The sequence below is a fragment of the Nanorana parkeri genome, unplaced genomic scaffold, assembly GCF_000935625.1.
Source record: "Nanorana parkeri isolate BGI_ZX_2015 unplaced genomic scaffold, ASM93562v1 scaffold1050, whole genome shotgun sequence".
Classification (NCBI taxonomy): Eukaryota; Metazoa; Chordata; class Amphibia; order Anura; family Dicroglossidae; genus Nanorana; species Nanorana parkeri.
In genome coordinates, this window is record NW_017307318.1 from 166,352 (window position 1) to 182,315 (window position 15,964).

Here is a 15,964-nt window from a genome sequence, read left to right on the forward strand (position 1 = left end):
TATATATATATATATATATATATAAAAACACTTCCTGACACCATCATGACAGCATACAAATGTGTATGGCTCCACCCCCCACCCATTAACAGAACCAGTTATACTAATAATTAGTGATGTACTGATACCGGTTTTTCGGTATCCAGTACGAGTACCAATATTTATATTTCGGTACTCGCCGATACCGAGTAACGATACCAGTACTTCTGGTAGCATAGAGCCGGCTTCCCGGATAATCAGGAAGCCAGGTGGTGTGTCATTACCCACTGCCGGCTTCTTGATTGCCCGGGAAGCCAACTCCACTCTGTTTGGCTGGCTCTATGCTGATTGACTTCCCAGCCAATCGTCATCGAGGCCGGCCAAACAGATCTGACAATATGGCGACACGACCCCCACCATGCAGGCACCTCATTCCCCTCACATAGATCCTTAGCAGCAGTCATTATCGGCCAGCTGGGCAGACAGCGCTCTTCAAGCTCTGCCAGATCTGCACACGTCTCCTGTGTGTACAGCTCCCATGTGATCAGCCTGCTACTGCGCATGCGCAGATTGCGCATTGCTCTCATTCAGAAATCCTGTGCATGCGCATTAGCAGGCTGAGGGCCGATCACGCGGGCACTGTGAACACAGGGGACGTGGGCAGATCTCGGACAGCTTGGAGAGCAGTGTGTCTGCTCAGCTGGCCGAGGGACTGGTACGGTAATGACTACTACTAAGGATCTATGTGAGGGGAGTGATTTGTCTGCAGGGTGGGGGTCGTGTCGCCATATTATCAGATTTGTTTGTTGGGAAGCCGGCTTCTCAGCCAATCATCATTGAGCTGAACAAACAGCATGGAGCCAGCTTCCCACCTCCATGTCAGAGGAAATCTCCTTTTTACCGGAAATTTCCAGTACCGAGAAAGGTATCGGAGAATTTGGGCGAGCACTCACCCAAATACTCAGTATCGGCACAGATACTGATACTAGTATCTGTATCGGTGCATCCCTACTATAAATTAAAACACGCCCCCGAAGGCAGCCATTCTCTTTTCTGTCCTCACTGCTCAAGCCGGTTATATTAAGAATATTTTAGATTTTTACCCTCACCTTGCCGATTTCTGGCCTGCCGCACAGGTTCAGCCTCTCCTGTTGCTAAGTTCCCTTTGTTCAGGTGGCTAAATGCAATCTTATAAGGGAAGCCTCCCCCATAGCTTTGGAGTTTGGGGTGCAGGAAATGGTCTTTTAGGGTACTTTCATATTCAGATGCTTCCTCCATCATGTGTGTTCATGCTTAGCTTCCTTAGTCTTCTGACTCCGTACAAACTGCCTTATCAGAAACTATGGTTGTACTGGAATGATCACATGCATGAACAAGATGACAAGTAGGATCCACTCCATTGTCTTTCAATTAGTTTGTCTAAGAAATCAATGTGCTACAATTGCTATGGCTTTGCAGTGCTGCTTTGCTCTGGCTGAATCGTTTTGAATATCTGTTATATCTGTAGATCCTTTCAGTTTTCCATGTGTGCTTAACCCCTTAAGGACAAAGGCATTTTTTAAATTTTTTGTTTACATGATATAATCCACATTTTAGGTCTGAAAATTACTTCTGAAAGCCAGGACCCTATCGAATAAAATGGTGGCAGTTGCAAATTTTTATATTGCGCGACATTAGCACAACTTATTATCAACTCAAATATTTAGTGAAAAATGCATTTAAGTTAAATTTAGTGCCCCAAAACACTATATAAAACCATTCTTTAAAAAAAAATATAACTGATGAGGTTACAACAAGTAAATAGATACCCAACATGCCCAGGTTAAAATTTTTTGCGTCCGTGAAACTGCGACAGAATTCAGTACCCCAAAAAGTCCATGCACACTACACGACGTGTGTTTACGTGACGATGCACATGCTCGCAGGGACGGGGGACTTTAAAAGAATGTTTTAAATAATTTTTACATTTAATTTATTTCATATAATTTTTTTTACTTTTTTTTCAACTTTACATGAATTGCTATCACATAGGGGGGCTTACAAGCCACCCATGTGATAGCATATTGGTGCTGACAGGAGCCTAGCAATGACAGCTAAGGGACCAGAAGTGATGTAATATGTGTCACTCCCGGTCCCATAGAACGGGGAGGAGGTCGGTGAACGGATGTTTGCCGCTCTCCTCCCCAGCTTCCCTCCAACACACGAGACGGTCGTCCCGGGCCCATAGGAGGGGCAGCGGAGCCAGGCAAACATGGCGAGGGTGTCAGGCGCGGGGGGCGGCCTATTTACCGGATCGTAGAAGCGATCTGGCAGTAGCTGAGCCGCCTGAATTGCTTCTACTGTAAAGCCAGCCGCCAGCTCTACAATTATGAACAGAGTCGGTTTAACCCCTTCAGAATTCATGACGGGATTATCCTGTCATGGGTCGTGAAGGGGTTAAACCTTAAAGGTAAGAATGTGATTCTGTGGTGCTTCTAATGTCTTAGCTGAATCTTGCAGGTATTTTCTTAAAGCATCCATTAGCTTGCTTGTGGTGCTTTAACCCTGCAGGTGCTTGCTTACTGCCACTTGTAGCTCTGCTACAAAAACTTTAGCTGGATCTTACAGAAATGTGTTGTTTGTTATGGCTCCTCAGCGCTGTTAATGTTTATATGTAAGTTATGGAGTTGTTGCTTCATTTGCAGGCTTATTCTGCCTGTTATTGAGCAATCTTTTTTATGGTTCTTTGTATACAGCAGTTTTGTTAGTGACCAGCTGGTTCTGACAGATACTGTTTAATCATATCGTCCTCTTCAGTTTATTTGTGAAATGTAGGATTATGTGTTCAATTCCCAGATGGAATTAACTCCCTTCCCCAAGAGACCAGCTACATTCTATAAGGTGAGGGTCAAGTAGGTATGAAGAGAAAAAAAGAGTACACATGCACATGCATGCACATGCATGGGCATAATGAATTGACCACACTATTGACAGCACTGTTCTTTTAAGTGCATATGCAGGGGTTAACGGATTGTAAATCTTGCCAGCCCTTTGCCACCACTGCTTCTCAGAGTGCACATGCGTGGACTTCTGGATCATAACTCTCTTATCACCAGCACTGCTCTCCAAGGACAGGGTAAGCTGCTCAATTTGGGATGAAAGGTACTTTTCGAGCTGTGATAAAGCTGCTACACATGCAAGATCCTGCTATTAGAGTTAAGCTAGTGGAATGCGTCACAAGGATTGTGCAACCTTTGAGCAATGCTGGGCCTGCAATCATCTGGCAGGATGCTGTGCCAAGTTTCTCATGCAGGGGCAGCAGTTAGAAAAGAGCCAGAAAGTTGGATATCTGAAGACTTAAACAGAGGGGAAGTACATAATGAACTGTCAATCAGTAGCCCAGTCAAGCGACTACACCCGCTTGTAGTCGCTGCCTTAGGGCTAAAGTTCTTCTTTAGCCCTAAGGCAGTCAGTTACAGAGTATTGCCAGCATACATCTTAGGTGATAATTCACCGGCAAGGGTTCCCTTACTGTGGGCCTTTAGTCATCCCCTAATCAGGGCAGTTAAAGAGGCCATATGTTGGGAGGAATATATACCCATTCAAGACGAGGTTTGTTACCCTAACGTATCCTCATGATCGATGCAACAGTCATCTGACTGGTTAGACATAAGGATACCTTATACGAGTAAATAAAGTTTATAGCACCCATAGGCCAATAATGGCTTTTACTTGCCAAGGCAATCCACATTTGGCCAAAAAATACAGAAGCAGACCTTTTGGCTGGCAATAAGGTCTCAGGGGCATGGTAGTTTCCTGAATGAAATGAAATCAGAAAGTGACTTTATAGTGAGGCTGCTATGGATATACTGCGTTGCTCATCCGGGACTGCAGTTACCTTGAGTTGGTACAGATCTAACCACACACAACAATATCTAAAGTCATAGGGGACAGAAGAATTCACAATTATCTTTTCTTCATTGGAACAAACCAAGATTACTCCCTCCCAGGAGAAACAAAAGTCCTTTTGAGGGTTCCTCTTGTTGGTTATGTGTTCAGATGACGCACTAAGATCTTGAGGAATGCTGAATTAAGTTTAACTTGCTTAGGACATTACATGTATGAATATGGCATTGTGAAAAAACAGAAACAAAAATAAATTTCCTGTGTATTATAGATAAACATGCACATAGAGACTAGCATTCCACTACAGCGCCATCTACAGCTCAAAAGACATATCAGTACATTAATATATACTGTTGGATTACCGACATCTTTGACCAAAGTTGTCCGGCAGGTCTCAGGTTGTGGGAGCTTACGAAAGATTGAGTATATCCTGTTCAGGATCCATAGGCCCTGGTAAGAGTTTAAGATGAACATTGTCAGGTTTTTCTTCTCATCTTCCAGTCCATTTCATTATCACCAAAGCTCCTTGTTGTAAGCAAAGCTCTAGTTTTAATGTACACATATCCAAATGGTGTCTCCTAATCGTTCCAGTCCAAAAAACGTCAAGGTTTTTTTCCCTCTATTTTTTAATAGTGGGAAAACCGGGAGACTTGAGATCAAGTAGATCCCATCGCACTCCTGACTGGATGTAACCCAAGATAATGGGTGGGTGCTGAGATGGCAGCACATCCTCTGCAGATCAGTATCACGTTGTAGAAAAGTCACTTGCACTCCAATGAGATTTTCAGTCAATGCTCTTTATTGACAAAATAATTCTCACATTGTATAGCAACGTTTCTGAGCGCTTTGTTTGCCTGAAGAAGGGACGGATACGGTTTAGAAACGTTGCTATACAACGTGATAATTCTTTTTTCACTAAAGAACATTGACTGAAAATCTCTCTGGACAGATTGGGGTAGGTAGTTCCAAAGAATGGGAGACACTCTGGAAAAATCCAGGAGGCGAGCATGCGAGGAGGTGACAAGAGAGCAGGAGGTCTTGGGAAGAGCGAAGGGGTGGTTTGGGTGATATTTTGAGATGAGGTGGGTGATGTAGGTTGGGCCGGAGTTGTATATGGCTTTGTAGGTTATTGATAGTCTTTTAAATTTTATACATTGGGGAAGTGGGAGCCAGTGGAGCTATTGGCGGGTGGTGGACACTGAGCAGTTGGCAAGGTGGATGAGTCTGGCAGCAGCGTTCATGATAGACGGAAGGGGGGATAGCCTGCTTAGTGGTAGGCCAACAAGGAGGGAGTTACAGCATTCAAGGCGAGATATTACAAGGGACGAATTTTGTAAATGTTACAAAGGTTGAATTGGCAAGATGTGGATAGCGATTGGATGTGGGGCTGAAAGGAGAGCTCAGAATCAAGGATTACTCCAAGCACCCTGGCTTGATGGGAAGAGTTGATCGTAGTGCTGATGATTGTGATGGAGAAGTCGGGGGAGAGCACACGGAGAGGAGGAAATATTATATGCTCAGTTTTGAGCAGATTTAGTTTGAGGAAGTGGTGTGACATCCATGTAGATATCTCAGTGAGTAGATTAATGATGCATGAGGACATAGAAGGGGTAAGCTGAGGGGTAGCCATGGGAGGTTATCAACTTAACCAGGGAAGAGGTGTAAATGGAGAGTTGAAGGGGCCCAAGGACAGAGCCTTGGGGGTCCCCCACGGATAGAGGAAGAGGAGAGAGGGAAGTAGAGTTATAGTGATACTGATGGAGGAGCTGGGATAGTTAGGAGGTGAACCATGACAGAACAGAGTCTTGGAGGCCAAGGGATTGGAGTTTATTGAGGAGGAGTGGGTGGTCAACTGTGTCAAAAGCAGCAGAAAGGTCCAGGACTATGAGTACAGAGTAGTGGCCTTTGGTTTTAGCGGTTAGTAAATCATTAGTAAGTTTTAGAAGGGCAGTTTCTGTGGAGTGTTGCGGACAAAAGCCAGATTAAAAGGGTTCAAGGAGGTTGTTAGAAGTAAGGTGGCGGCTCAGGTGGTTGTAGACCAAGCGTTTAATAGGTTTGGAGGTAGATGGGAGCAAGGAGATGGGTCTTAAATTGTTCAGACTGGTGGGCCCCATTGAGGGCTTTTTAAAATGGGGTTCACCAATGCTTGTTTTAGAGGGGTAGAGACTATGCCAGTTGAAAGGGAGAGGTTGAAGATGTGAGTAAGAGATTGTAGAATAGAACTAGAGGGTGACCGGAGTATTTGTAATGGGATGGGGTCCAAGGGGCATGTAAATAGGTGGGTGTTGGATAAAAGAATAGCTACATCAGCTGCAGTGACTGTATCAAATGAAAAGAGTAATGAATGTGGTGGTAGACAAGGTGTATTCAAAGTGGCAGATGTCTGGACAGTGGCAGCCTCATGGTTGCGTCAATCTTGTCTTTGAAGAGATTGGCAATCTCCTGGGCAGTGAGTGAGTTGGTTGGAGGAGGGAGTTAAAGGTAGAAAATAATTGACAGGGATTGGATGAAAGAGTGTTAATGAGTGTGATGAAGTAGGTCTGTTTGGCTGTGTGGAGGCAGGTACTGTATTTTTGAAGGGCGGATTTTTATGGGGTGAAATCTTGCATGGATTTAGATTTACACCATAGTCGCTCATGAGTGCGACTATGTCTTCTAAGTCTTTTAGTGTCATTTGTCTGCCCAGGCTGTAGTGGTGTCAGGAAGCAGGGGGTGTTGTCCCTGCTCGGGGGCCACGGGCACGGCGCAGGGCACGGGTTTCCCCTCAGCTTGGCAGAACTCCTGGTGCCCGGGTTGCGGGTACGCATGCTCGAGTCGCACGGCGGGTGCGCATGCGCGGTACGCAGGCTGCGCGCGCATCCCCGGGGGCACGTGTGTAGCACTCCTGCTCCATTAGGCATCAGGTGTGAGCCTTGCTGGGGGAGGTTCCCTGTACACACCTTCCATCTCTCTCGCCTGCCATTGGTTCCCGAGGAAGGAAGCCTCCTGGTTGCCTCGGTGACCGGGGGGTGGTCCTAACTCCCCTGGCTATAAAAACCTGGCCTGAGCTCTGGCTTATTGCTGAGTTATTCCACCTCATGGTGTGACATACGAAGCTCCCCTCCTATGTGCCTTGTTGCCTGTTTCCTGAACCCTCTGCTGACCTCCCGTGTACCGACCTTGGACCGCCTATCGTTTCTGACCCTCTGCTGCCTGCCTCGACCTCGGATTACCCTCGACTACCTCTTTGGATTGCCCCCTGGTTGCCTTGCCTTCGGACCCTTCCGGCTGCTTCCTGCCAGCGGGTTCCCTCTGTGCTGCTCGCCCGCGGGCGCACCTGATATAATAACTCAGCCATTACCATGGAACCCGCAGGCCATCACGACCCTCGGCGAACAGCTGGGCCTGATGACACGGGCATTCCAGGAGATGCAAGCCAGCCACGAGCATCTGTTCCAGAGGGTGGTCGCACAGGAGCGACGCAACGCGGAAGCCACCGCGCTGCCGCCCTCACCTCCTCCCACTCCGGCACACACCGTAGAACTGGTTACCAGTGAGCCGACGGTGGGCCTCCCAGAGCGGTTTTCTGGCGATCGGAAGAAGTACCGCTCCTTCATCATCTCCTGTGAACTCCTCTTCGTCCTGAAACCCCGCACGTACCCCACCGATTACATCAAGGTACGCACGGCTATTTCTCTGCTTTCAGGACCTCCCCAGACGTGAGCACATCAGTTGCTGCAGGCCAATGACCCGGTGCTTACAACCTGGGAGTCTTTGTCGCCACCATGCAGCGGCTCTACGATGACCCGCTACGTGCCTCGGCCGCCAGAGGCACCTTGCGTACCCTCCGCCAAGGCAGGCGACCGGTGGAGGACTATATCGCCGAGTTCCGGGAGACCGGTGGACCAATTCCGGATCGGGTTGTCAGAGCACCTGAAAGATGAGCTCGCCCGCATCGGTGTACCAGGTACCTTAGAGGCCCTGATGGACTCGGTGACTCACCTGGACCGACGCTTCCGTGAGAGGCGACAGGAGAGGCAGTCGGCACCACCCCCACGGCACAACGACTGGATCCCCTTCCGCTTCCGGAGCAGGTACCCGCTCCCGTGTTTGGAGACCCCAACTCGGAGGAACCCATGCAGATCGGGGTGGTTCGTGGGCCGCTCTCCTCGGTCGAGAGGACCAGACGCAGGGTGCTACGTCTGTGTCTATACTGCGCCAAGCCTGACCATTTCTTGAAGGACTGTCCCGTCAAACCACCGGCAGGTAGGACAGATGCACCCACTTCGTGTACTGACTTTTCTGTGTGCTGTAACCCGTCTCATCTCACCATCCCTGTCTCCCTGCAGTTGGGCAAGAATGGCGTTAATCTCGCTGCCATCATTGATTCGGGCGCAAGCAGCTGCTTCATGGACAAGGGCCTAGCTCTACAGTTGGGGATACCGTTGCACCCGAAAAGGAATCCATTGCAGCTGCAGACCGGTCCCGTCGCCATGGAATCACATCCCTTGCTCCTCCACATCGGTACCCACCATTTCGTGGCCTCTCCACTGTTCCCCGTCATCCTGGGGATTCCCTGGCTCCGGAAACACAACCCCTTGATCAACTGGGCCACCGGATCCGTCACCTTCCAGTCCCCTTCCAGCTCCACGGTCGGCATTTCCTCTGTTCCCAACCGATCAACTGTCCTGGGATGAGACGCCCAAACAACGACAGAAGGTGCAGGCCAATCGCCGGCGTGCTGTGCCTCCGCGGTACAAGAGCGGGGACAGGGTGTGGCTCTCCAGTTACCTTGCCTTCGGACCCTTCCGGCTGCTTCCTGCCAGCGGGTTCCCTCTATGCTGCTCACCCGCGGGCGCACCTGATAAGTGGACAGGGCCTGATTGTGTGAGTGGTGACTGGGGCAAGTCTGTCCATGCAGGAGGAGAGTGAGTTATTGTAGAGAGAAGTGGCAAGGTATGGGCAGGAAAGGGTTGTGATTTTGTCATAAAGGTGGTCTGTTGCAGAGCAAAGACGAGAAGGGTTAAAGTGGCGAAGGTTTCTACGGGTAATGGTTTGCTGGTTGGAGTGGTAGGGGCTTAATAGACATGTGTAATTCGTTTCGGAAACATTAGTTATTCTGACAAATTTTCGGAAATTCAAAGGATTCGGGTGTATCCGAATTTCCAAATTACAGAAATAATGAATGCAAACTAATCCGAATTTCTGATTCCGAATTTTGTTAGCATTAGTCTGTACAAATTTTTGTTGCAGGAAAGTGACATTAGAGGGTAAAAAAAAACAGTCTGCAGAGGAAAAAAAAAGCGTGAGGTTCCCCCCCAATTCATACCAGACCCTTTAGGTCTGGTAGGAATGTTAGGGGGGACCCCCCAAGTTAAAACAAAAAAAAGTGCATGGGGTTCCCCCCAAAATCCATACCAGGCCCGTTAGGTCTGGTAGACATTTTAAGGGGGATCCACAGCCCGATTGGGACAAGGGCCTCTTCCCCACAAACCTGGTCTGTGGGCAAGGGGGCTTATTTGCATCAGGGTACCCCTTTATTAAGGGGGCATCCAGATGCCGCCCCCCCTCTGTGAATGAGTAAGGGGTACTTGTAACCCTACTCATTCACTAAAGGGTTAAAATTCAAAGTAAATAAATAAACCACACTTTTAGAAAAAATCATTTAATTGAAAAAAAAAACAAAGAGTACATTTTTGACTATCCCTTTAATAAAAAAAAAATGGCTCCATCGATGTAATCTAACTTCAATCACGATGCACGACGCCCCCCAAGAAACTTTCAGATCCAAGGAGCCTCCGTATTATTTCAATGAACAACAGGATGATGCAGAGGCGTAACTAGAAACCCCAGGGCCCCGGTGCAAAAAACCATTAAGGCCCCCCCCCCCCCAAAAAAAAACATGATTTTGATTCCTTTTTTTTCTTCTATTAAATAAAAAGTATGTTTTTTTTAACTTTCAGGGCTACTTCACACCAAGCCCAGTGTGTTCCGGCCGATTTAGTGCTGGAAAACACTGGATTGCAACCCGGCCAGCTCACTGCGTTCTGGGGTGGGAGGGGGCGTGGCGGTGCATTAAAGTCAATGGCACCGCGGTGCGATCGCCTGCACCGGAACACATGGCAAATCAATGCCTGCGTTCCGTTGCGGTCAGAAAAAATAGTGCATGCAAATGGAGTTCCCTGACTGGCCACCCCCCCCCACTACAGCGTCTTCCCCATCCCTCTGTCTGAACTGCGGTCCGCAAGTGTCAAAAACATTGCGTGTGGCGGGCCCTCTTCTTTCTGGGCTTCCCCCAACTGGCCGAACACCAGTGCTGTGGTACTAGCCATGTTCTTCTAGTTGCTGTAGTCTCTTTCTGTTGCTGTATCTTGTGCTCCTTTTCTTTTAGGCTATAACCGCGCTATAAATGGACTGTGAATGTGCCTGGGCCCATAACTTGTTGGAACTACTTACACAGCCTCACAGAGAAACACAAGCACACAGTCTGATATGCATGCTGCACATGGCTTGACTAAAACAGGAAGGAAGCCACCGCTTTATTTTCTATCTTATTCAATACAACAGAGTATACCATAGATATAACAGAACTTATAAACACTGCCATCTAGTGACTGAAATTGTATACTGCAGAAGTTATTGCTATAGATACAATAATGTGTATTCTAACAGCTCTTCCGAAGGATGCCATCCTTATGGATAGAATTTAGTGGTGTACCTCCAGGGTTCTTCTGCATGCTGTGTCCCTTTCACAATGAGTTGTACGCCAGAGGATTTAGTGCTGAGTGAACAATATTTCTGGCTTCCATGATGTGCAGCATGTCTGTGCTATGTTTCTGACATAATCCACTGTAATTTTTATGAAAAGTGCCTTGCCTCTCTCTCTCTTCAAATGCAGCCTAGTCAATGATGTGCAGCGTGTCTATGCTATATTTCTGCCTCTTCTATCTGACATAATACAATGTAATTTCTATTTCACAATAAAACCTGCAAGTGCAGTTATCTCACCAATATGGTCGGGGGGGGGTTCTTTTGCAAGCTAAAATTATAAAGTGATCAGGGACCTTTGTATCTTTTGCTGTCTGACATTTTTTTCTGTACCTTTAACCCATAATTATTACTGCTGGAGGGAACATTGTGCAACCACAACCTGGTGTACACCATCTGCTACTGGCAATGAAAAGTGTTCTCTCATTCTCTCATATTGTTGACAGTGGTTTCGGCACTGCTTTATTGCTTTCATTATTTATCTTGTGATATGCTGTTATCATCTGTATTTACTTATCTCACACTAAATTATTCTTCATTTGTACTGTCAGCCTCTCTTGTATCTGTCTAATAATAGAAACTATAATGACATGAGGTCAGTTTTATTTAATTTTAAACCTGTTCTCTGGTATGACTGAAAACAAAATTGAAGGAAGTGGCCCAACTTTAGCAAAAGCATCTTCTGTCAATAAGACCAAACAGCCAAGCTGTGCAGTCTCCTCAACACCCCCCATAGGTCTGCAGGGGGCACCTATGTCGCTTAGGTTGCCCTGCCGACTTGCCTTTGGTGCACCTCTCCTCTCCCTCTCTCCCCCTTTCTCTCCCTCTCCCCCTCTCTCTCCCTCTCTCTCCCCTCCTCTCTCTCTCCAGTCAGTCATGCAATGTCATTAATTTATTACTTAAATTATCTCTGTCTGTTAATCTATAGAGAGAGGAGAAAAACAGCATTTAAGGGGTATCATTAGAAATAATTCAAAGCCATTTTTCAGTTGCACACTAGTTAGAGAATAAGTGATTTTGACTGAATCTCCTCCAGAACAAATGCTACCTGATATATACATGTGCCACTCTGGCACCTCAAGGTCTAAATCAGGACCTTAAATTAGGGGTGTTCTTCTAAGCTATGGTTATATCATCTTTTGGTGTTTTAAAGGTAGTAAATATTTAAATACCTCTGAATGTGTTTTGCCATCTTGTCCAAAAGAATCTTAATGTAAAGAAAAACTGATATAATGCTTAATACTGATGAATATATTAGGCCATGTATAGAAAGCATTTAAGAGGACATCTAATTGTGAAAAAAATCTATACACATAGGGGTCTATTCACGAAGCTGCCGAAGAAAAAATTTGCCCATTGGAATGCATTGCTAGATTCCTATTGGCTATTTCAATTTGCAATAGCCAATAGTAAACTAGCATTGTACCCACCCTCTGCTGCAGTTCTCCATCAGGTCCATCAGCAGAGGGCGGGTACAATTCTAGTTTACTATTGGCTATTCCAAATTGAAATAGCCAATAGGAATCTATCAATGCATTCCAATGGGCAAAAATATATATTTTTTTCTATTCTGACACGGCTCCGTGTCAGAATAAAGAAAAAAATAAAGAAAAATCAGTGTTTCTCTCCTGGGCGGCCGGGAGCGGGAGACTCCCAGAGCGCCCGGGAGATTTTTTTTTTTTTCTTTTTCTTTTTTTTTTTACGGCAGCAGAACCGCCGGACAATAGAAAACTGTTGGGCGGAGCTAGCTGTCACTGTTAGCTCCACACAATCGTTTTCTATTTCCTTTTTTTACTATTTTTCTGTTCTGCTCGGTCCCTCTGAGGGACCGAGCAGAACAGCCGAGCAGAATGCCGCTATTCACTCACTGCTGTTCAGCATCTATAAGAATAGGCCGAACAACTTTCTTTCACATTTGGTGGAGCTGCCCACTAGTCTCTGACTTTTGTCTCACTAGTGTCATAAACCATGTCCACTGGGTTATGGCCCATGAAAAACGGACTGTGCAACTTAGTGATAAAATGACCAAATTTGAAAACATCTGGTCCCCGTGGTTAGATGAGTACCTGTCCCCAAGCATCCCACGTCGTCTGTGTGCTATTTAACCTAACCACCGTCACTATCATATACAACAGTCTCTAGTGCCACTGCACAACCCGACTCCTCCTTCTCCCTTTCCTTTACACGCTCTTCTCTCCTCTCCCCCTTCTTTTCCCCAAGAAGCATGACATAGCCACATCTGTATCTGATTGTGACCCTCCTCCCTGCATGTTGTCTTGTGTGTGTCCTGTCTGCGTTATGTGATGTTGTCGCTCACCGCTCAGAATGGCTAGTTACAAAACGCATCAGCAGTAGCCTATCTACTGCCTCTTTCGGGGTATATGTGGTCTGGGAAGTTACTGGAAATACTTGAATAACACCATGATAATCATCTAACCTATCATCCTCAGATCTGGCTATTCAGCTATCTCTAATATCATGATAGGAGTCAGGAAAGGCTTTAGATTATGTATGCATGCTGGAAGGTAATACTGTGTGTAACCCATCAGATATTCCCAGATCATCTTTGTCCCGCTGGATCTAATACCACGTCACAAAGAACACCCCGAAATGTATGCTAGTTATATTTGTGATAATTATCCCTTGTCTATAAATCACATTGTAACTGACTGTTAATACTACATGTCATCTTTTTGATATAACGGTCTGCGCACCGCATTGTGTGATGTCATGTATTGTTAGTTGTACTCACTGATAAATCAATAAAACATTTATACGGAAAAAAAAAAGAATAGGCCGAACAGCAGTGAGTAGCCTGCCGGAGGTTCGGCTCAGCCGATCCACATGTTGGATCGGCTGAGTCGAACTCCTTCTGCACTTCGGGTCAGCCGAACATGCTGAGCATGTTCGGCCGACCCGAAGCCATGCGAAGCAAGCCGATGTACGGCTGATTTCAGCCGACCAGCCTGAAGTGCATAGCCGAACAGTTTTTTTCCATTAGTTAAAGTGGACATCCAGCACATGTGCAGAGTGCATTCTGATGAAGCTTGTTGTTTCAAGGTGGAGTTGAGGCATTATGAAGGACCTCTGTGCCATAGAAAATATAACTTGTTTATGAACTACACACCTAATTTCATGAAAATGAGACAGATAATTAAGAGAAAGATAATTATCCGAAGAGGAGATCTTCATTTGAACGACAGGATTTTGGGAACATGAAATTATGTATTATCCTTACCATTAGATTTTGTACAGGCTGATTTTATAAGGTCGGTAAACCCGTCCTCGCCGGGTTTTACAGGGACTTTTTTCAAGTTTTGACTCACTCGTTTTCCCCTTAATGCTGTGGAATTTAACTTCCCCTGCCACATCCTCTGAAAACGATAATAACATTGGCCGCATAAGCATTGTGTTAGCACAGCTAGGAACTCCGTTGCACTAAACTCCTAATAGGCATTCAGTATAAGAAATGAAAGCATTCTGCAACTACCCGTGGACTTCAAATTTTGCATAAATGAAACAAATATTGCTGCTAAAAATAATGGTGGCTGCTGTAGTTTTTTCTCATAAGAATGACCCTAAAACTAAATTAGTTATGTTAATGACTTGGCCTGCAGTACAGTAAATACTATTGTTGCTCGAAGGGGCCGCCAGAATAACCCGGGTATTTCTGTCCCCAAGCCAAAATGTACCGCCCAAATAAGATCCACAGCACAGCAATACACCTTAGCGGTTTTTTTAAACAACTTTACTGATTAGCATGGATATAATTGTCAAGCATTGCATAAAATAACACAATAACTGAAGAACAATATTCAACAGTGTACATTAGGCATTTAAACACTAGGCAATCATCTGTCTATCTGTTGAAAAGTACAGTACCGAACTATCTCAGGAGTTTTCGTTGACTTTAATCACTTGTTTACTAATGTCCCCGTCTCAAGGAATCTCCAACACTCTACACTACTAGCCAGTAGCAATAGTCTAGGCTAGCCATCGTTGGGGCCCATACTGTGTTGATGAGATGAATTGTAGAAACAATAACAAATAGCCAAAGGCCTCTCAAGACTCCTCAGGTCAACCTTGTAGATGCGATGTCCGTCAGCGAGAGACGGGAGTCCGCTTTCTCTCAAGCCAACACCTTTGCTGGTCCTGTAGTCATCTAAGGTCTCCTGAAGAAGATCTCCGGTCACAGGAAACACTGAACAGCTCTCTTTGTAGACCCCATCAGGCCTCCCACAGATTGCTGGACCTCTTTGATAAGCACTTTCAAGGCTCGGCTGTTCGTTTAGGCCGCGATATCCCTGCTGCACTGATGACGCGGCTCCCCACTGAAAGCGATCGTCCGGTCACTCTAAACGCATCAGACCAGGCTGAGGCCTCTCTCTGTCTAAAGGCTTCTCAGTCTGCTTGCGCTCTCACAGACCGCATACACACAGAGTTTGTGGCCCCTCTGGTCAGCGGCAGCCACACACCTCTGTCCTCTTCAAAGGGTTCTCACGGGCTGAGCGCGCTCTACAGCCTCAGCCCAACATCCCCCTCCTCTCTTGACACACTATCTAATTCCTGGGAATTGCATTCCCCACACTATCTCGCAGCACAGCTTATCCCCGATTCTGAACTGCAATTCCAAAAAGTCTCTGCATTACAGGCCGTACACAGGTCAGTTAACCATTTACAATCAGGATATTAATTATGCACGTAGCAACATATGTTTATAGGGGCTACACCATCAATATATCACTCTTTAATCAATATTACAGAAACAATTTAAGGAATTAGTTAGTGTGATGTGGCAATATGCTATGAGGGAGGGACTTTGACATTGGAAAAGCTCCGCTCTTCATTTGGTTGATTCCAACCAGTGACACTATCTAGGCAAATAGGCTGTTCACTTTGCAAGGGAACATATAGGTCTATTCACTAAAGCGTGAAGAGTTTGGAGAAGTGAATGAAGTCAGCTGAATTGGAGAATTTTTCCAAAAATCAGCTATTGTTCACTTCTCCACTCATTAGTGACTAGACCTGTCATCAGTTTGCAAGGGAATGTCTTCTTCGCTTAGTGAAGCTCTGCTTACTTCCATCATCCAATTATGAGCATGAAAAAATACTGCTTTTTTTTATTTACCTTGCACAAGATTGGGTATTCTTTGCAAAGTGAGTTTTGACCACATTCACTAAGCTACAGGAAACTTCCCTTTCATAGAGAATAGCCTATTTGCCTTTAGTAAATCAACCCCAGTGTGTGCTGATTAGGTTATACAAGTCAAATGGTTTGTGGGATAGTAAGTGGAAGTAATTATTTACCATTCTTTCAAGGAGACCAGAGTCCTTAGATCTATGCATAGCGGTT